We start from the raw sequence: 22,921 nt of genomic DNA, 5'->3' as shown, positions 1-22,921 counted from the left end.
CGTTACTCAGTCGCTGCAACTCCGTATTCAACCCGTGGTTACATGGCGGCCCAAAGTACCCCATTTGCACACATGACTTAAGCATTACCATAAGTCGCCAGTGGCTCCACCGAAAGTTGATTCATTGCGTTCTGGAAAGCAAATAGTGTCTGTGAGTATATTTCACTCCCGTCCCTTTCAACTCAGAGTGATTTATAATGACGTGGCAATTATAAGTATACAGCAATAACATAGGCATTTTGCGGTAGAGCTTTCTGCGTGCGACCGAAGCGCCTGGAAAGCCAGCCCAGTGAGCGGAAAAAAGCAAAATCGGAGGAGCGTGACAGACATTCGACATGACATTTCGCATTTTTTGATCACGAAGAGAGAGAGAGAGAGAAAGAACTTTATTGACGGCACAAGGATGTCGTTGAAGTCAGCTTGCCGGTGGTTCGAAGGGCGGTGTCCTGTAGCTTGCCATGAACGTTTCGCGCCCAGTTAATTGCTTCTGCCCGAATACGGTAGTCAGTTGAAGAGAGGAGTGACTCCCACGCCTCGATGCGAAAGCGTCCCTAACCTGAAAGCGTCCAAAAGTGCACGCGCTGCGTGCTATGAACGAGGAATCGTGAAATGCGCGTGCGTGTAGCTTTTTAATGACGTCTCACCTTATAGATACCACTGGCGGCCGATGTCGGCGACACCGGCGTGATAAATGGAAGCCATTGCACTGTGCCTACTAGAATGTATTCGCGGCACTGAAGCACATACAAAGAGACATGCAGGAGACCGAGACGATCGGTACGACAGTGTTATATACGCCCTCGAGCCTCGACAGAGTCATTCACGTGTGTTATTCTCCGTAAAAGCAAATGACGCGCATCCTCCACACGCACGCATGCACACCCGCCGTCTCCGGACGTCGCCCCTTCGAACATACGGTGGAGATTTAATTTCGCCGCGATAGCTGCGCCATTCATAGCGCTCGGGGGGCGCGCACCTCGACCTCCGCGAGCCCGAGGTCCAATATAACGCGGCACCGCGGCAGGGCTGGAGATCCGGCGTTTCTCGTTAATAAACCTCCGCGTGCATCCACGACCATTTCCTCCCACGCCGCGAAATGCGCGGACGTTGGGATGGCACACACACGCGCTCGCATACCGCGGATGCTCTTCTATAAGCCTGGGCGTCGTCTTTCTCCCTTACGCCTCCTCCGGAAGGCCTGACATCGCAAGATACCGCAGTGCTGCAATACACCCCCCCCTTCCCTCCCCCTCCGCTACCTTCGGCCTTTTGGACGTAAACTGGCAGGGCAATAACCGTGGACACCCCGCAGTTTCTGACGTCACGGCCTCTGCTTTGAGTGGGAAGCTTCTAACGATAGCTCGAAGACTATTTTCACACTCTAGGAAATGGGATATATAATAAAAGAGTTGCGACAACGCTCCGTTCATTTTGTACAGTTACATTAGCAAGAGGCTCCAGATAATGGACGGGCAATGACGGACGGCAACTTTATGTGCATTTTTTTTTTTAATCGGAGGCATCACACGCGATGAAGTCAAAAGATTTACACAGGCGGCTCCTTCTATAAGATTTACTTCACCACGCGTAAAATTGCGAAGCCGTGATGGGAAACCACGCTTAAGTCAGCCGAAAGGTAATGTTGAAGTCTGGCTCAGTTGGTACATAACGCTGAAAGAATGAACCAGACAAAAGGACGTAGGAAAAAGGAGGGAAGTTCGTTGGGTGTGCCACTTCTCTCCTTTGTCATTCGTCATTCTGACCGGTTCATTCTTCCGGCCGAAGAAACAGGAATGCTTCTCAGAAAAGACTGTGCGGTGCAATTTACTAAGCATTACACTATTATCTCCTGGCGCGTTTTCACGCCTACGTTTTTTTTTTCCCCTTTCATGTGCCTTTGCGAGCAATGTCCCACAATTCATTATCAGTATACATCAACAATAGCTAAGTAGCGTGCTTGTTCTTAACTGTGAAATGTACCACTGCCTCAAGGACTCTCAGCCACCACGTAGGCACAAAGCTACGGACAAATGGGGCGTAGCCAGGGAAGGGGGGGGGGTCAACCCTCCCCCCCCCAAAAAAAAGACAAAAATTTCTCGCTACGCTTCTGACGAACAAGTACACTAAACAAAAGGAATCAACGTTACAGTGACGTTTCGCTCCGTGAATGCGGGCGACGCGCAAGCGAATTCGTGGTATACTCCTGTGCATTGCCCGTAGAACGTCTCTTCACGCTAACCAGAATGGCTTCGACATCCTCCGCGACGATGATTCGACAAATGGGGCATCATAGGTGTAACCTTAAGGGTCAGGAAGAGAGCACAGAAGAGAGGGCATCTTAGTCGAAATCAAGAAGAAGAAATGGACATGGGCAGGGCATGTAGCGCGTAGGCAAGATAACCGTCGGTCATTAGGAGTAACTGACTGGATTCCAAGAGATGGCAAACGCATGAGGGGGGGACAGAAAATTAGATGGGTAGATGAGGTTAAGAAGTTTACAGGTACAACGTGGCAGAAGAAAGCACAGGGCAGGGTTGATTGGCGGAACATGGGAGAGGCCTTTGCCCTGCAGTGGGCGTAGACAGGCTGCTGCTGCTGCTGCTGCTGATAGTGATGATGATGCATTTACGCTCGCTGGTAAAACAAAAAGGATGTCATTCCAAGACCATTTGACGCAACACGTTTCACTGCATCAATTGCGCTTGACATTTTCTAGCGGTCGCAGCAAGGCTCGCTTTCACGAGTTGTGCAGAGAGAACTGCGGACAGCTGTTATCAGCTACGCAGTAAAAGCGAGGAAAAACGAAAAAAAAAACAAGATCGAAACGATAATTCAGCGGCAGGAAGTTGTCCCGTTCAGGCGAAAGCACGTACCTTCTCTATGCCGAACTCAACGAGCACCTGAACCTGTCAAAGGCCGAAAGAGCGTGTCGCCGTTTAAAGAATAACAGCGGAAGCAGGCGCAGCAAAAGCCGTCACTGATTTTCCTGTTACGTAAAACAAATCGCCTTAACTTTCGAAAAGGAAGGACATGTCTTGAATCGGTTAAAATAAATCTACATAACTGTCGTTTTTTTTCGCTCTGTCACGCGTGGCGTGAATGCGTAACGTACAGGTGCCATAATGAATGAACTCACCTTGGCTGGCCTTATCTTTCCTCAGAGCCTCTCAATCTGCAGCCAAACGACGGCGTTAAACCGCACAATGCGATTGACTGGGCGAGTTCTTATATAATTTTTACATGCAATAAGCGAGTTACGAAAGCCGCCCGCAGTACTGCGGTGAGCCTCTGTTAAATTAACGACGTCTCATTAACTACATGCGATTTCTTCCTGCGTTGGAAGAATACATTGCCACCACGGCCGGGAATCGAACCCGCGAAAATGTCATCGATAGCGAGATTTCACGGCCACTGAACAAGAAGAACGTAATAATGGTAATGGCATGAACGAAGTCAAAGCCTCGCCCGTTTCGCGTCGTTTGAGAAAGGCAATGCATATACAATCAAGTCAGGCCCGTAGCCAGGGCGGGAGGGGCCTAGGGCACCCCCCCCCCCCCGATATTTTGGTGAGTAGGTGTTTTTACCAAAAATAAATAATGAAAATGGGTGTTTTTCTCAAATAGTCAAGGTTTTCAGCAAGTGGGCACCCCCCCCCCCCCCCCGAAAAAAAATTCCTGGCTACGGGCCTGAGTTAAGTCCATAGTGAAAGTGTACAGGGAGTTTCCGAAAATTCTTCGACATAGCTAAGTTCCACAAAAAGAATTCTTCAAAAGCAAACTGTCAGGTGCGGTGGCCGTCCAGAAGGATTAAAATCACACTAGATGGTAGCGAATTAACTAAGTTAATTAAGGTTCACCGATTATCTCGCTAATTCATTGCCTTATACGGCACACATTGCAATTGAAGAAACGCAGCCACTGAGGTTACAAGTCATGATATCCATTTGGAGGGTGGTAATGAATCCATCAGACAAAGAGAACAAAGAAAAGATCGCTTTCAAGTGGATAAAGAAACGGTCAAACAAATTATAGCAGCTTCGCACTAGTGTTGCCTAGCCTGAAGGAAGAGCGGAGCTGGGGTGGCCTTCTGTGTTTTTCTTTTTTTTTCTCTTTCTCTCTGTTTCTTGTATGTCTTCCTGCATCTGTTTCTTTCTATTTCTACCTTTCTCTTTCTCGCTCTTTCTATCTTTATTTCTCTTTCTTTCATTTCTTCCTCTCTCTTTATTTCTCTCTCTTTGTCCTGCTCTCTATTTTTTCTATCTCTTATTCGCGTCTGTTTCTTTCTATCTCTTTCTCTCTCGTTCTCCGTCTATCTTTTCATGTCTTTATTCTCTTGATTTCTCTCTATCTATCTCTTTCTCTCTCTCTCTCTTTTGCGTGTTTCACGTACTCCACTTCGCCGAGCAGAGTTTTCGTGTAACGCTCGCACCTGCTGTACTGGAAGTGGGGCTTGCCTAATTCCTGAGACGCATGCCCAGCTGTGGAGTTTTGCATGACGGAGCACAAGTCACCGATAGCTTAAACAGCTTCGCAGTTAAAAAGAAAATGAAAATGGCCCGAGACTGGCCATGCAGGTGGGGGACGAAGCAACGTCTTCGCAGTTCGCGTGCGATGGTATAATTACTCTTGAGCTTGTGATTAACAGATATCGAGACCCTTGGTTCTCTTCATTCATTCATTCATTCATTCATTCATTCATTCATTCATTCATTCATTCATTCATTCGAGAGCCAAGAGCCCGCACGGCTAACGCAGTGTAGCGATGACGTGAGATACCGAAACAGCGTTGTGCACGTGCACGCTATAGCAGCGTAAATGTAAGCGCTATCAACACCAGAAGAACTACAGTGCGATTCTTTGTTTCAAGATTCACGTTCGTGCGCTATAAGGATGACGCACACTCGGGACACTCCACGTTACGCGGAAATCGCCTGCAGGGCGATATTTCGCGTCACAGGTGTAACAGCCACGTGTTACGATAAGTCATTGCCTGGCTACGTTTCAGTCGATCCTGGCGCATTTCAAGGAACGTCGGTGAAGAACGTTTCGAGTGAAAAAAATAGGCAAGTGTGAAAAAAAACGAACAAGAAAGCGGACCCTTGTGCAACCTGGTGCACGAACGCAACTCCACAGGACCCAAAGTACTGACCTCCAGAGGGACGCTGTAAGCAGGCGCCATTTTAAAAAGTAACAGCGACTGCCTCGCAAGGCAAGCGTTAAGTTGGCAAAACTTCATCGCGGCAATTATGTCCGCGGCGACACTGTTTAGTCTCCCTAGGGCTGCGTCTGCTGCCGGCTGAACGTGCGCATTAAGTCAAACCGACTCGCCCCGTAGATATAATACCAAGACTGTACAACCGCCTCATTATAATCGGTGTTTTTGTTTTCTGCATACGGAATCTTCTCCGCGATGTCTGCGTCTCCGCATGAACGGACTTGCCCGAACAAGCCTCTCGTACTTATCGCAACTTCAGCTATACGCGCCAGATTCCGTGGAGAACGCCGGACTTGAGAAGAAATACTTGCTGGCAGAATTAGCCATCTCGCTTGCGCAAAAGAGATAAAAAAGAGGGCGGCTGCCCCGTCAGCTGCGGTGCTCCATCTGTAGAACAGACTGTCAGCACCATTGTGCTAGCATGTATTATATCTATATTACCGCAGTGGTATGCCTTGCATCGATATGCACATATATACCGATAAGAGGCGCGCACCGAAACTGATGCACCGTAGTGGAATGCCAACGTTATCTTCACCGACGCAAAGCGTTCAAAATTCAGACGTGTTCCTCTCCATGGCTCCCGTATCTCTTCATACATGTGACGTAGCACTAACGGAAACTTTTTTTTTTTCGCGCTTCCTTATTGCAGTCGTAGAAACGAAAGCGTGCAACTGCGTCCGATTGCTACTTTATCGTCGACCTTCCCCCTCCACCTATGTTCCCCGAGGTTCCAACATTCTTGCAAGAGCAGTTGCGAGCTTCACGGCTGAAATTTTTAGTCAGAATGTGTGCAGCTGTGTACTTTTGCCTGAACCTAGCTAAGTAAGGACAGTTGCGTAAACGTGCTCGTGAAAGTACATCGCTCGTTTAAACTTTCTTGGGCCGTTTGCTTCGAGCTTTTGAAGACTGCAGGGAGATCAAGATCCAGATGCTTGTAACAGGTTTCTGTTTGACCACACTTCGTTTAATAAAGTTCAGTTCAATTCAATAATAAGAATACTGCGTAGGCAAGGGTTAGTTTCTTACACCAAACAGCTTAAAACAATACATTTGACGTCGGCAGGTGTACTTGCAAATACCCGGCACGTGTGTGTATCTCTGAAAAAGAAAGAGATAGAGAGAGACTGAATATTAGATGAAACGGTAAGCATACTGTAAACTTCCTGGGGCGGAGGGATTGGGTGAAGGGAGAGGTGTACGAACCGCTGATACCGCACTACTGGTCAGACGTTGCCGATTCCTGCCCACGTCTACCTAGACCGTAACGTGTGCCCTGCATGAACGCTCACGACGGCGGTCAGTGCTGAAAGGACAGCGCCCTTTCCAGAGCTCTACATTATAGTGCGAATGTTCCCATAGTACGACCAGTATGAAGCGAACGGTGTGTTCAGCAGTTCTGTAAGCTAGAACGTTCCGCTTAAAAAGCCGTGCCTGCGCGCGAGCTACGAGATAGACGTTGCAGAACGGAGCCGCGAACGATTCCGGCACACCTCGGCAACCGGCGGGCATGTCTACAACCAGCACCTCCTCTATTTTTCAGTGCCTGGGCGAACGCTCTCCTCGGGCCGTCGAGCGCGCGCTCCGCGTCCGCTCGCCGCTGCCGCGTGGTGGCGCTGTGCAAGTAGACTACGAAGGGCTTTAAGACTACGGGAAGCTGGCGCTGAACGGCCGCGCGTATCACGAAGCTCACGAATTCGTGTATGCATCCGAGTTTAATTGCATTTGTGCTCCTTGCAGGCTTTCATAGGTACAGGGGGATGGAAAGAAACGCGAACATAGCGGCGCGCTGTTTTCATCACGCTCTAGCCGTGGTGGCAATAAAAAGATGCTAGATGGTCTTTTATTGTGTCATGGATGACGTCGTGTTCTCATCACTCATCGAGGCTATAACCACTTCAAAATAGATACGAAACAGCAAAGAATGCAGATGCCGCATGTTCGCGTGTCTTTCCATCCCCGCTATAAGTATTCCGCAGGCAGACTGTCAAGCCGCGCTGCCGGTTCGATACTTTCACTCGAGTTTGATAGTATTCGCGTTTTATTTTCTATTTCAGGCTATTGCAACCGCCCCAATGCCTTAGTATGTCATACTGTTGTGTTCCACTCTGCAAATGGAACTGAAAGAAACCACGATTGTCTTTTCTTAATTTCCCCTTACCGATAAAGCAAAAAATCTAACATGGTCCCTTATGCATTCATCTAAGACGACTGAAAGGCGAAAGCCATCTTCTCTTTTCCTTCTAGTCAATGTATTGAACATTTCCTGCCTCCCTCCGAGATATTTCTGCGCCTAACGTGGTTTTCTTACAGCCTCAAGGATCGGAGGCAGTGCAAGCTTTCTGCACATCAGCGGAGGCATGGACTGCCTCCTTGATCGGCCCATTTTGACCAAGCGAAGATGTAATACGACGACGTCACGTTATGTGACGTCACGACAATGTCACAAAATTTTATGATCTGTGACGTCATATGATGACGTCATCACGTAATTATTTTTTGCATCACTCGTGCTGACGCCGCCGACGGTCAGTTTTCGCGTTTGATGAGGCATCTAAGGCTTTCGCCTTAAAGGGACAATAAAGAGAAACAATGAATTGGTTTAGATTGATAAAGTGTGCTCGGAGAACTCTTGCGTAGTTTATTTCACCACCATAGGTTTATTATTAGAGAAGAAAACTAAGTTCAAAGTTTCATTTTTAAATTTCGCGCCGAACTTTGTAATTCGTGACGTAAAAGATTTCAAAGAGCATTTAACATATTTTGGCGCCGCTGGCTCGACGAAATTTACACAAACTCGTTATGTCAAGTCTCTGGCCCTCTCAGAGGACAATGTACTTCGATTTAACCGATTAGGAACTACGTAGGCCCAAGCAGGCGCCGTCAAAAATATGTGACGTCACGGCAAATGGTGCGGGAATTCCAAGGTGGCGTCGCCACCTGTATTTTCTTTTTGCGCGTTTTCTCGCTTATTAAGCGTCTTCTCGCAACAAGCGTGGTGTTTTTGGTATCGTGGAAGAGTACTTTACTAATGCGAGAAAAATCGTTTTGCTCTTTAGTGTCCCTTTAATACACTGTTCGGCTGTCGTTCCATGAAATGCCAGCTGCCGTTGGTGTTCGGTAGAGGTGGCTTGCAGTAATGAGGCGGGATAATTGGTCTCCTAATACATCTTCAAACTACACTAGAATATGCAGCCGTCGTTTACGACGCCATGATTTCATAGAATAAAAGAAGCGGCGGCTTAAGAAGGATGCAGTAGCGTCACTCTTGGCAGACTACCCTTCACGTGTGCAGCCTAACAACTGAACCAAGCATGGCAAGTATCCTTAAACGTGAGCTTGTTGCGTCCGAACTGTCAAGGAATGCATGTAGTACCAGTAGCAACGCTGCCTCGCGATCGCCGCCATGCGCATGCAGCGCTGACATTAGGTCCCGAAGCTGAAGAATCGGAGCCCATGGACACTACATGCGCTACCGGCGAAACAACCCACAATCATTATCTACATTGTCAATGGAAGCAGCTTAGTGACATTTCACGCTATTTAGCGCATGAACTCATGGCTTGCGTATAGTGTGCTACACCAGTAGACGGTAGCACGCATTGGGGAACTTTAAGCGCCCAAGCTTTCAGTATTAGCTCTTGGCAAATGCTGCTTTCGAAAATCGACTTTCAGACAATCAATAACCGACTCTCAGTCAAGCGAACGTAACGGTGACAAAACAATTTTCCGCGCATCACTGGCATGCGCTCGCTGGAATTGGGCTCGCAGACGACGCGCGAGCGTCTCGATCAAATAGCCGCGAAAGAAACATGCTTTGGAAATGGGCTGGTTGCCCAGAAGGACAAGTGCTTCATGATTCCAGTTTACAAGTTTTCATTATACTTTAAACAACGCGAATACAGCCGAAAACTGAGCCATATAGCAGCTTCGAATGCAGCCACGGCATTCGTTTCCGCGAACGACGACGCGACGGCTGGTCTACTACGGTGGCGGCACCCGGCGGCTAAAAGCCACACTAACGCCGACGGTCGGTTCCCATTGCGCTCCGCTCCTTCGCCCAGGCACAGAAAAATAGAGGAGGCGCTGCTACAACGTATCCGTGTTGGTGTCTGTTGACGTTGACTGCTTTCACTCCGTCCACACACCCATACAACTTTCATAGCTCTCCCCCAAAACCTCCACCTCCGGCTCCTTAATTTTTTTAAAGTCACGCTATATCCGGCTTTCATTGTATACCGCGCCACCATCCCCCTTTTCCCTTTCTCTCTCTCTCTCTCTCTCTTACGTCACACTGAGCATTTTCCGTGTTTCCGTGCTGCTCTGACGCCACCCACACTTCGTGAAGACAGCTCTACAAACTCATCGTTTTCGCTTTTCTATATCCGGCGTCCGCGCACTTCATTTTTTCTTTCTTTCTTTCTTTCTTTCTTTCTTTCTTTCTTTCTTTCTTTCTTTCTTTCTTTCTTTCTTTCTTTCTTTCCGCCTTTAACCTCTCATTCTCCCTTCCCACCTTTGTTCTTCCTTATCATTATTTGCCTCTTTTTTATTCATTACTCATCCTTTCTGTTCGTATTTACCTTTCCTCTTTTCATTTTCCGTCTCTTCAGTAGACACTTCACGAAAGCGCCCTAGCGAAGCGGAGAGACGGGCCTGCACCGTCCTTGACGAGGCGTCCAGCTCGGAAGAGAGCGGCGGTGACGCTCGCGTTGTGGCCGTCTTCCGCGCGTGGGACGTCCGATGAAAGCTCGGTGGCGGCGGGCGTACACTGTCGTAATCCGAGCGTGAGTGCGCGCCCACGGAGACCGGAACGCGTGGGACGCAAGTCGAGACGAGCTCGAACGTCAGGAGCGCGTAGAGAGCTCACGGAAAAGGAAACGCGTCGCGTTCCATGCCAACCGTTGATAGATCCTCCATCGATCAATGCGTTCAAATACCTAAGCAAACGAGCAAAGTATGGGAGAGGAAAGACGATTTAGGAAAAGAAAGAGATAGTAGTCTGGCGGTGTCAGTAGCTCAAGGCCTACTTTCATATGCTGCGCTGCGTTTGTTCTGTACACTGTGGTTTCCAAGCATTACTGAAAGTATCTTTGCGCAATAACGCAGCACGGTTGCGCTTGGAGAAAGACAGAGAGGAAGTAGTAATTTGGTAATACTGCTGCACTAAATGCCATACGTTTAAAATTTTTATTCAGATTCAATGCACGTCTCTGAATCTGCGCGAAGAGAAGCATTAACTCGGCGATTAATTAAATATTGCACAACTTTCAACTTTCTGCGGTGTTTTTCAGCGTTAAAAGCCATGCGTGCGTGCGCGACGAGAAGCTGAGAACCTTAGCATACGGCCACTACTGTTAGCATACGGCCCCCTGTTATACCGGAGTTGAGTACACTGGCTCGAGGGTCGGCCCACGTGTTCGGGATCGGACAAGATAACGAGGAACTAACCGAGCACAGAAGCCAAACACTGGGAACGAAGCACGCATACATGCGTTTGAATAGAATGATTACACGCTTGAGGCGTATATTTTTGCTGGAGTTGCGATGTTCGCGTACAGTTTGTTGCTTCACTGCGCAGTACCGCAGACAACAGAGCCGACCATCGGCATTTATCAAGGGTGGCACGGTCGCGGGCGCGCCTGTGTATAAGCCATTGTATAATTCAAGCGCTGTCCTGTAGTGCGTGAGCTCTTCTTCAAGACCGCAGCAGCATGTATAGGTGGCCAATCATCAACGAACTAGTCAGGGGTGCCTCTACCAATGCTAACGGGTAACTTGCCACATTTATTAAAGGGACGGTCTGTGTCTTGGTACAACGTCGACTAGTTACCTCGCAACGGTCTCCACGGGCTTTATAAGCCCTGGGACGGCCATCCGAGTCCTAACATAATGAAGCGCCGACTCATCAGGTGCACGGTCTTTGCTCTTATCTACGGATTACCACACGCCGAAGAAAACAGTGAACTGAAAGCGCTGTCGAGGCTCTAAAGAGCAAGTATAAGCGATAAAAACCTGCTATCGAGCAAAGACAGACGAACTCGTTGCAAACATCCGCAGCAACTGCGCGCAATACTAAAAACTGCAAAATGAAGGGAAAGGGTAGCAGCTATACGCGTATGCAGACTGTTCGCCGACCATCCAGGCTTTCAGCAACTGTGAAGGACTCGTAATAGACTCCATATTATTGTCGTTTGGCTATAGTCGGAGCTTAGGTGCCCCGGTGTATAAAACCGGTACGCACCGTAAAACGTAAAAAAAAAAATAAAAAAAGAAACGCCGAATCGCTTAGAGGCATTTCGAAACCTCAGAACTTAAATAAATTGTGAGGTTTTATGTGCCATAACCACAATATGATTACGAGGTACTCCGTAATGCGGGACTCTTGGGTTAACTTTGACCACGCAGGGCTCTTTACCGTGCACCTAAATCTAAGCGGCTAAAAAAAAAGGAACTGATGCCGACAAATCCGATCCCTGTAGCAGCAGCCTTCTGCTGCTCAGCTGCAAGTTGCAGGTTCGATTCCCAGGCTATATGCAGTTGCTGCACTCTAATGAAAGAGAAGGGAATGCGCAAAAAATACTCGTGCGCGACGTCCTATGCGGGAGAATACTAGCTACTCAGTATTGTCATCGAAGTGCCGGACGATCAATAGACGCATATAGTTCTATACTAATGACTGACCCCGTGTTTAGAAGAGCGGATTGTATCGATTCAGTGGGCCAGTTTGTCATTGTGACTACGCTTAACTCTTTCGTTACCGCATGAAAATGGCCATTTTTTATAGGTCTGAGGAGGAAATTTATTGCTAGTATAAATAATGCTCTAGGTAACATTGCAGCACACCAAATTGTGCATAATGAATTGCTCTTTATAGATAACACAAGTTTCAAAACAAGAAAGATGTTACAAAACTTACAAAAAATCTGAAATCTACCACTTTTGCAGGAACTTGAGAAAAACAGCACAAACAAAACACACTATCTACAAAAAATATTACGAACTAACAAAATTCAAAATATACATTTTGAAGGGAAATGATCTAGGAATATTCCAAAAGAAAAATAAACAATCTGCATAAAGCCATTTTTCACACAGATCAAAAATACTGCAGACCGAAAACTGCTTCACCGCTCGTGCCATGCTGTGAAGCAGTTTCTGGTTTTCGTGAAGCAGGGTAGACGCCACAGGTTTCACAAAGAACGTCCGTTTTTTTTTTTTTCAACTTTGCGTTCCTCATAGCACTTGCGGCAGTTTTTCCTTTTCGGCATTTTTTTGGGGTGGTGCTGCACTTTTTTTGGCATACGTCGGCATCTTTTTCGGCATACGTCAGAAGGCCCAAGATATGCATCCAAGCATATTTGTTGGTATTTTCGCAGATGGTCCTGATTACTTCTGCTGTGAAAAACAGGAAAAATAAAATCGCGCGCCGTCGTGAAACGTTTTGCGCCGCTCCGGTGTGCCGGGCCGAGATGCGCGCCGGGCGGCCTTCTTGGTGAAAATTGAAGATTTCTGGCTGCCGGCGGCAGCACATCCTGTCCAAGCGCTGTGCGTATCCTGCAGATAACCAGGACATCTCAAAGGTCGTGAACCGAGATCGGCAGATAAGCGCTTCCGACGGACGAGACCGCTCAAGGCCGAAAACGAAACTTATCGGTACACAGCTGAGGATGGCCCGGGCTGGCTCGAAGTATCGTCGCTGTCAGCGCTTGAAGATGAGCTGGTGTCGTCTTCGGACTCATAGCTTGACTCAGCTTCACTAAATTCGTGAGCGGGTTGAGCACGCTTTCGAGCGGAACGTTTTTCCCGCGACGCAGCCCCGCGGGTTCACGACGCCATGGGAGCGGCCGAGAGATTGCCGCGCGCGCCGACGCTAACGCCCGATGCGCCCCTCTCGCGTAGATAAAGAGAAACGAAACCAAAACTGCTGCAAACTGGCTAAAAAGGCCAGATCAACAAGTTAGAGACGCGACGGACCTTCAGAAACGAGCTGTATTTGAATAATATTGCGCAAACTCGGAAGCAAAGCTCGCTGGTGAGTAGCAGGTGTCGTTTTCATGTAATTATCACAGCCAAAATTTATTACCTCGCAAAACTGACGACACAATTTGATAATTGACTTCTTAGGAATCGTTTGATACCAAAATGTTGATAATAACGGAGCACAAACATGAGCAGCGCATTTTTTTCCCGAGTGTGGCAGCCACGCCCCCTTTCCCAGTAACACATGCGCATTCGTTCGCGAAAAACTCCGTCAAAAATCGCAACGTCGTCAGAGCGGGAAAATTTAAACGGATTGTAGAAGAGCAGTCCCAGAACTAAACGCGAGATGCTGCAGCATGCACGGGAAAAAATTTTAACGCGTCGAAATCGGCAGCTTTTTTCGTCGATCGCCGGTGATCGATTTGAATAGGCGTGGTAACGAAAGAGTTAACAGGCGTTCGTTAGAGTATCGGCGCTTCCCTACGACCATCCATCGAACTGTTGACTATAACGGCGAATGATAACGCGATGTTTCGCGTGGCCGAGTAAAGCTACGCTTCGTTCAGTATGTAGGTCAGCGTAAGCGATGCGCAACGTACTACAGCGAGTGGCCGTATATGGTGCACCATGTTACAAATACGCATTAGCGTCACTGCGGTTACCGGCTAAGCGTTATCATATGGCAATAACGTTTATTTATTTATTTATTTATTTATTTATTTATTAATTTATTTATTTATTTATTTATTTATTTATTTATTTATATTGGGTAGTGAGGGTCACCGCGGGCAACGGAGTCCTTGTAAACCCCAGCGCGCAATCTTCGACTATAGTGTGGAAAAAGTGACAAGCAAAAGTCGTGAACACGTCCGACGAACTGTTCACCGCAGTGCATAGAGAAATATATATATATATATATATATATATATATATATATATTATATATATATATATTATATATATATATATATAGCCGAACATTTGGATATTTGTCGTAGTGTGAGTACTTAGGCACATACCGAATTTGCACGATTCTAGCGGGGACCCCGATTTTAACGCGCAGGTAATATTACATTAGGAAAATTAATAGAAAAATAAGCTTGATGTCGATTTCATTTTTGAGCTCGATTGTAACGCGCACACAAATTTGAGGACTATACATCTAGCGAAACGAAGTGCGCGTTAGAATCTTGAAAATACGGTAGCTTGTTTCATTGAGCTGTTCCGCAGCCATTCGCTATAGCCCAGACATGTAGCAGCCGATGAGGTGGCTGTACATACAAGCCTGTTGCTCGTACACGTGTTGTGTCCCGGCGGCCTAAGTCAGCAGTCATTTGACTAATGAAGCTTTAATCATTGTCATTATCATCACGCGCCGGCGTGGGAGGCGATTGCCTTCGTCCTCCAGCACCGCCGAAGCCCTCTCCCGTAGCCGCCTCAGGAGGTGAGTGTGGAAGTGGAAGCAGAGGGCTGTCCTCAAAGTGCGCCTTCACCACACGCGGTTCAACCTTCATACTTCCGTAAGCTCTGGCGTGTCAGCACATGCAATTCGAAGAGCCTCGATAATTGGCTTGCGTATAGCCAAACGAGCGGTGTAACTCGGTTGCTCGAAAGACTATACGTACACGCTTTTCATCGGCGCCCCTTGCTGCTTCTCAGTTTTCTGCACTATATAGTCGAAAACTCAGCGCTTGCGTCACCGGTGAAAGTCGTCGCTTTGTCGATGGAGGTCGCAGACGCGAGGATGCCTATGAATGGGGTTAGGGCTTTAAGCCCCAAAACCACGATGTGATTATGAGGGACGACACCGTAGTGGAGGACTCCGGAAATTTTGACCATGTGGTGTTCTTAACGTGAACCTAAATCTAAGTGTACGCGGGGCCTCAAGCACTTGGACTCCATCGAAATGCGGCCGCCGCGGCCGGGATTCGACCCCGCGACCATCGGGTCAGCAGTCGAGCGCCGTAACTAGACCACCGCGGCGGGTGCGTGCGGACGCCTGCTCCACGCGTTGATTGAAATCTCCAAGTTCCTCGCTTCTATTCTGTATTGTCCAACTTCCCTGCGGGGCTGAACCGTGCTCTCTTATGGGCTACACAAGATAGTGCTGCTTAAATTTATCTCTCCAACCCACCCACGTCCGACCACCCTTTAACAGGTGGAAGCGTCAAATAAGGTCATTCGATTTATAAACTGAAAGAAAGCGAAGTCAAAACACAACCAACCAAGCGCGAGGTTCACTTCACGCAACAGACGCGGCCGTGTCCTTGGCGAGCACAATCCAAACATAAACCTGAACGCTCAGTATATAAAAAAATCACAGCATATCCACGGAGTGAATGATGATGAGTGGGCGAAGCTGCGGAGGTTCATCGGTAAACCGTGAATCTTCCGTGAATTCTGCCCAGTACATCATCACCGACGTGAGATCGGGCGCGTTTATACTAAAGGTTCGATGAGTTATGACGACTTGCAGCTCACTTTAATTTTACATGTACGCTGTCAATTTTCATTGCTTAGAAAACCATTGCTTTAGAAAACATCTGGCGTCTTTCGTTAAGCAGCTGGCGTCTTTTCGCTTTGCTTTAGAAACATCTGGCGTTCTTTCGTTCTGCTTTTACAAAACATCTGGCGTCTTTCGTTGGTTTATTTCATCAATCAACGGCGTTTTGAACAAAATTTTTATATTAATCACGCCACAGGAGAAATCTCACCAGGCACTACCTTGGAGGTAACAATGGCTGCTAATGGGAATGAGAGACAGAAGAAGTCGGCTTTTAGCCAACACTACACTTATACTTCTACTAACGTTTCCTACTGGAACATGCCAATGGCTGCTAATGGGGAATGAGAGACAGAAGAATTCGGCTTTTAGTTAACCGCGGCACGCTGCGATTTTTTATTGTTCAACAACGCACAGGAAAAATCTCCCACCGGCACCACCTTGGAGGTCAAAGCGTAAGACTTGTTACGCACTACTACTACGACTACGACTACGAGGGACGAATGGGTGCCGCCTTAAGGAGCTTCGCCCCTAAAACACTCGCGGCAAGCTCTATATAATGTTGCGGGTCCGGCCCCTACGAGCAGCCAGACTTGCGCACCCATGGTTTTGCGCTATATGGATAGAGGATACCGTTCCGAAACGAGGCAGACCCGGCTGCCCGAAGCAGATATTCCCACGCGAACGCACTCACCGGAGCTTGCTGACTGAGAGCCATGTGGCCCGTCTAGTCGTATGCGATCGCGCGTTCCAGGGCTCCTGCTGCGTGCACAAATTCGTGTAGTGTTTCATACTAAAATTGCCCTAGGGAAGTTCGGCGAATGGCGAACAGTTAGTATATGCCCGTATTTGCCCTGATCATCTCGCTTGTTCCTTGGAGACGTTGTTTACGCTTTCTATGCTCCATCACCATTTATTAGCCCAAATATCACAGCAATCCTGTTAGTGTTCCTCTATAAACACAGATGGCAATAACTAAAGCACTGAGCACGTGCATAACTATACTGCGAGGTGTGGGGCACATAATGCATTGTTTTGTTGAAACTGATTACACAGCGATGTCGGGAAGCAGCTTGAAACCACAATTAAGGAAGAAGCTTAGGCGAATTCACGTATAAACCAACAGTCCAACGTTGGCAGAAATACTCCGCTTTCAGACGCGTATAGACACCAAGGAGTATTTTACGCATGTGCTCAGCTGCCGGCTACCTTGGGTCCTTTAAAGTTTTGCGTCTGTAACAACTTAATGAATTGCGCTGCATAGTATATCCACACACGCGGAAACGGCTGTTATTAGCGCTTCAGGACCTTATTAATTTGACGTCACGAGATATAAATCTGAAAAATCGATTGCTAAAAACCTCAATATGGCGGCGTCCATGCATCTAATATTAAGTCGTTTATAGCGCCTGATTTTCTTCGAGTAATATTCGTAGGAAGATCAATGCCCAAAACGAACGGCCAGCGCTGAAGCGCATCGAAAGACCATGCAGTTAACCAACAGAAAAGCGTTCGCGGCTTGAGCAGAAGCCTCCCATATATACACGGAAGCCGCAGCCTGCGTCGTACCACGCCTGCAGGTGCGAGTTATAGTGATGCGACACCCCTACATCCCGTGGGAGATTAGAAACATGTTACGCAACGCCAGTCATCTGGTAAGTGTAACTAGCTTTTATTGCGGTTAAGTGCTTCCCTTGTCAAGATAGGTGCCTGCGTATGGTGTGATCTCTTCCCACAGCTCTTCCGGGTCGCCGCTTGGAGTGAGAAGACTGCCCCGCCCACTCGGCCTTGGCTATGGGAGGTAATTGAAAAATGAGCCCGCATCGAGGTTACGTAACCGGCACCAAATTGACCACGAGGCGCGTTGCATCGGATGGGCACGTACTTACAGCATAGTGCGGTCATTAACTACGGTGTCTGCCGACAAACTTGTTTGTTTTCCACAGAGATAATGGCTGCGCACCAGGCTAACATGATAACTGACTGTATTAGTAAGCGAAGCGCTATGCGAGTCGTTCCTATAGCCGGTAAGCGACCGGCGCCGCTTAAAAGAGTGCCCTCAAAAGGCATACCCGCCGAGCGTCGTGACCCAATTAGAAGTCGAGAGGGCTCATTAGGAAAGCACTCTCGAAGAACTGCTCAATTGCGAACGTGCGGTCGTTTAGGAACACGCGAGGAGCGACGACCCTGAGACGAATTACAATGTGTCCACGTAGATTTGATAGAGAATGGACTCGTCGCTACGAACTTATTAGGCGGCACACGATGCACGTCCACAGTGAGAGCGCCGAACTATATGCCTACCTGGCTACACAGGAATCGCGAAGGAGTCAATCTGCAGGCGTTTAAGAGAACTATTTGAAACATTCTCCGACAAAGTAACATTTGCATTAGCTCACTATCCACTTTATTGCACCAGGTGAAATGTAACGAAGGAATAACTAACCAGGAAACCCATTCAGCGTAATTACACAGAAGCGCGATGGGTAACCTCACGTATAGGCGATTTCTTACTGTGTAGACTCAAACGGACATTATATAATAGGCTGCATGAACATCGTCGTTTTCGACTGACCGGGTATTAAAGCCTAGATATGGCTATCGATTTTGTAAGCTCTGCGAAAATACACACGCCGTGAGTGAAATTTTGAACAAATTGCATTGAGCTGAATTCACACAAATGTGTAAACACCAACAAACCATGCTAATCGCGCCAGGCTTGTTCATAAATCGTTTACGCTGATGACACACCAGTGGTCCAGTGGAGCAGGGGTATAATTGAAAGTCAGCTAAGAGAATCCGTTGTTCCGCAATGTGTACACACGATGATGATGATATTATTCCCGTTCTAGCAACGACTAACATCCTTATGGCCAAGAAAGTAGTTCCTACGATTGGTCAGTTGTAAAGCTGCCCATATGCGAATCTTATATTAATATACATATAGCTGTTATATTTTGCGGGGGTGCGGAACATCGTGCCTCCTGGTTGAGCAGCCAGCACTTGCATGGGCAGACAGCGCCGAGTTGCTCCACGGAGGCAGCTCATAAAAACACACCAAAAAACGGCCGGAAGCGCACCATCACAGTGGCATGTAAAGCATACCGTACATGACATGCATAACATGATTCGCATGTTAAGACCTCTCATTTATGTTCGTCATACAGTCACATCGTGCAATACCAGTTTTGGTGTATATCAAACGAGCGAAATGGCCGCGAGTGCATCATGAGTATAGCATGTAAATCATGCCATACATAACATGCATGTCACGGTTTTTCATGTTACCACCTGTCACTAATGTTCATCATACAGTCACATCGCGCAATACCATTTTTGGTGTATATCAAGCTAGCGAAACGGCCGCGAATGCACCATGAGCGTGGCATGTAAATCATGACATGCATGGCATGCATGTCATGGTTTTCATGTTACCACCTGTTCGTGTTCTTCATACAGTCACATCGCGCAATACCAATTTTGGTGCATATCAATCTAGCGCAACGGCCACGAGTGCGCCATGAGCATGGAATGTAAATCATGTACATGTCATGCATGTCATGATTTTCATGTTACCACCTTTCATTTACGTTCGTCATACAGTCGCGCAATACCAATTTTGGTGTATATCAAGCTAGCGAAACGGCCGCGAATGCACCATGAGCGCGGCATGTAAATCATGGCATGCATGACATCATGTTACGGTTTTCATGTTACCACCTGTTATTCATGTTCGTCATACAGTCGCGTCGCGCAATACCAATTTTGGTATATATTAAGCTAGGAAAACGTCCGCGAATGTATCATGAGTGTGGCTTGTAAATCATGTCGTACATGACGTGCATGTCACGATTTCCATGTTACCACCTCTCATTTACGTTCGTCATGCAGTCGCGTCGCGCAATACCAATTTTGGTGTACATCAAGCTAGCGAAGCGGCCGCGAATGCATCATGAGCATGGCATGTAATTCATGACATACATGACATGCATGTCATGGTTTTCATCTTACCAACTGTTATTCATGTTGTTCATACAGTCACATCGCGCAATACCAACTTTGGTGTATATCAATCTACTGAAACGGCCGCTAGCGCACCATGAGCGTGGCATGTAAATCAAGTCTACATGACTTGCATGTCATGATTTTCATGTTACCACCTCTCACTTACGTTCGTCATACGGTCGTGTCGCGCAATACCAATTTTGGTGTATATCATGCAAGCGAAACGGCCGCGAATGCACCATGAGCGTGGGATGTAAATCATGACATACATGTCATGGATGTCATGGTTTTCATGCTACCACCTGTTATTCATGTTCTTCATGCAGTCGCATCGCACAATACCAATTTTGGTGCATATCAATCTAGCGAAACGACCGCGAGTGCGCCATGAGCGTGGCATGTAAATCATGTCGTACATGACATGCATATCATGATTGTCATGTTACCACGTGTCAGTTATGTTCGTCATACAAAAAATGTCTCGTCATACCAGTTTTCATGCATATCCCTTCATTTAAACGGCCGCGAGCGCCCCGAGACCATGTCGTGTAAATCATGCTGCACATGACATGCGCGTCATGATTTGCATGTTAGGACCTGTCATTATGTTCGTCATGAACTCTTGTCACGCCGTACCAATATTGGTATATATGAAATTAACGGAACGGCCGCAAGAGCCCAAGGGCCGTGGAATGTAAATCATGCTGTTCATGACATGCGTGTCATGATTTTCAAGATATGACCTGTCATGTATGTTCGTAATAAGGCCGTGTTATGACACACCAATTTTGGTATACATCCGATTAACGAAACGGCCAGGAGAGCACAAAGTCGTAGGCGGCTAGATAGATAGATACGCTCAGTCGCAGAACTTCGCTAAGAAATGCTTCGCATTTAAAAATATGAAGTTTGCCGAGCTCGTATCAGAGCTGTATCAGAGCTGAATCATCACTGATGTTAGCCTGGCAGACTTCTTCCTGTTCCCAAAGCTCGAGAAAAGCCAGAAAGGTCACCGTTTCGGCGGTGTTCCTGACGTTTAACGCATTGCCACATAGTGTCTGAGAGAGGTCACGGCAGCAGACTTTTAGGGAGCCTTTGCCGCGTCGGAATCGCGTTGTAATCGGTGCATATACACCAAGGAAACTGTTTTGAAGAATTTAAATGTTACGTACTGATCAGATCAATAAACTCTTTTTACCAGATCTCAGTCTCATTACATTAAAGACAGACACTGTATGTCCTTCTATTCTCTTCCATTCATTCACATCCCTCTTCTCACACCCACTACTGATCGCCATTCAGGTGCCCGCTGCTCACCCTAAATAGTTACAATGCGGTCGTCAGTAAAAATTGTACTTTCCTCCATTTCTATACATATTTCTTTAAAAAATAATACTTCCTACCCCTTGGCGGCCTCTAGTGACAGTCAAGGGTAGGAAGTATTATTTTTTAAAGAAATATGTATAAAAATGGAGGAAAGGGAAAGTACAATTTTTACTGACGACCGCACTGTAACTATTTAGGGTGAGCAGCTGGCACCTGAATGGCGATCAGCAGTGGGTGTGAGAGGAGGGATGTGAATGAATGGAAGAGAATAGAAGGACATACAGGGTCTGTCTTTAATGCAATGAGACTGAGATCTGATAAAATGAATTTATTGATCCGATCGGTACGTAGCATTTAAATTCTTCAAAACCGTTTCCTTGAAGCCGCGCTGCTCAGCTCCGCCCTCGAGGATCAGCTCTGGGCCGTCCAGCGGGCCGAGGAAGCCGCCAGGGTTCAAGGACTCCTGGCCGTCTCCTAGGCGGGGCCATCGGCCCGCCCCACCAACTCGCAGGACTCGGAATAATGTTATTTCCTCCTTCTCCTCCTACCACTTGAACTAAAGAATCGCACGCTAAACCCGGCCATGTCCGGCGACGCAGGTTTCCTTGCAGATTGTTTCTCGCGCTATAGTGCTCAATTTATATAACATATACTGACTCGCAAAAAAACTGGCAGAACTGCAAACGAAGAGATAAGCAGATGAAACAAGCTGCTGTCAATGACCATAACTACAATTTTGAGTGGACGTTCCCTCCAGATGCGACGAACTACACGTGTGCTCTTCAAACGTTGTGTAGGCATTTTAGATGGACGGCGAAAACGCTTGAGGCCCGCTTGCTTAGATTTAGATGCACGTTAAAGAACCCCAGGTGATCGAACTTTCCAGAGCCCTCCACTACGGCGTCTCCCGTAATCATACCGTGGCTTTGCGACGTTAAACCCCAACAATTATCAAACGTTGTTGAGTACGGTGCGTCCTTCAGTTAAATAGCCCACTGCGAAGGCAACTCGGAAGCCACTTTAAAAAATGTCCTTGTGATAAGCTGCATCTGGCTGGCACGTGTCTTATCGAGGTCCTTCTGCATCTGTCGCAGTGACATCGTACCGCAAGGGGCCCCACAATGAGATAAGGAGACAGCGGTGGAGTGAGGGCTCTCCTTTGCAGAGGCCTCACGACAAACATGTCTGTGTATAGATAGCATGGATCAGAGGTGACATCCTCGCTGAATACTGCCGGCGAATACGACTCTCGGCGTGAGTGCAAAGGTCGTTTCCCGTTCGCGTTCACAGTACCACGTGTCCGATTACGGCTATTCGAAAAGTGCAAAGGTCACAGCCTTTCTCCATAGAAACTAAGCCACTGCGAGCATGACGTCTAGCCGGACTGTACGTAGTATACCACGCCATCTATACTACAAAGCTCTAGAAAGAGCAGTGACCTTTCAGTCCTCACCGTCGAGATTATTCTAGCAGGGTATGTTACGGTCGAGACAGACTTAAACAGCGCTGGACAACGCAATTAGAATAATAATAATAATAATAATAATAATAATAATAATAATAATAATAAGAAGAAGAAGAAGAAGAAGAAGAACAAAAACGCCAGGCCTGCGCGCAACGCGCAGCAATGTCACAGCGAAAGCTCGAAGAGCGGCCTTTCTAAAGCCCGTTCTAACTCTCTTGGGGAAACTAATACAAGTTCACATGCAAGGTGCCATAAATACTTATTTTTGTGAAGTAGGGAAGCGCCCTCTACGCCACTCTTTGTCTTTTTGAGGATAAGCGGGGTATCCGCTACGCATCTGTGAGACATTATGGGCACTTTGTTTATGCTACATATGGCTGATGACGATGCAGAATTATGGCTGAGCACTTTGTAGTGGGTGGGAAGCT

The 22,921-nt window shown here is 47.3% G+C and overlaps 1 protein-coding gene across 1 annotated transcript in view; it reads right to left on the bottom strand.

The window, feature by feature from the left end:
- LOC119394828 (uncharacterized) overlaps window positions 1-22,921 on the bottom strand; it is a 148,407-nt gene that overhangs the window by 85,814 nt on the left and 39,672 nt on the right.

The sequence above is a fragment of the Rhipicephalus sanguineus genome, chromosome 5 (assembly GCF_013339695.2).
Source record: "Rhipicephalus sanguineus isolate Rsan-2018 chromosome 5, BIME_Rsan_1.4, whole genome shotgun sequence".
In the NCBI taxonomy this organism is placed as follows: domain Eukaryota; kingdom Metazoa; phylum Arthropoda; class Arachnida; order Ixodida; family Ixodidae; genus Rhipicephalus; species Rhipicephalus sanguineus.
The sequence above is the reverse complement of the archived record's forward strand: the minus strand, read 5'-3'. Positions and strand labels throughout refer to the sequence as shown.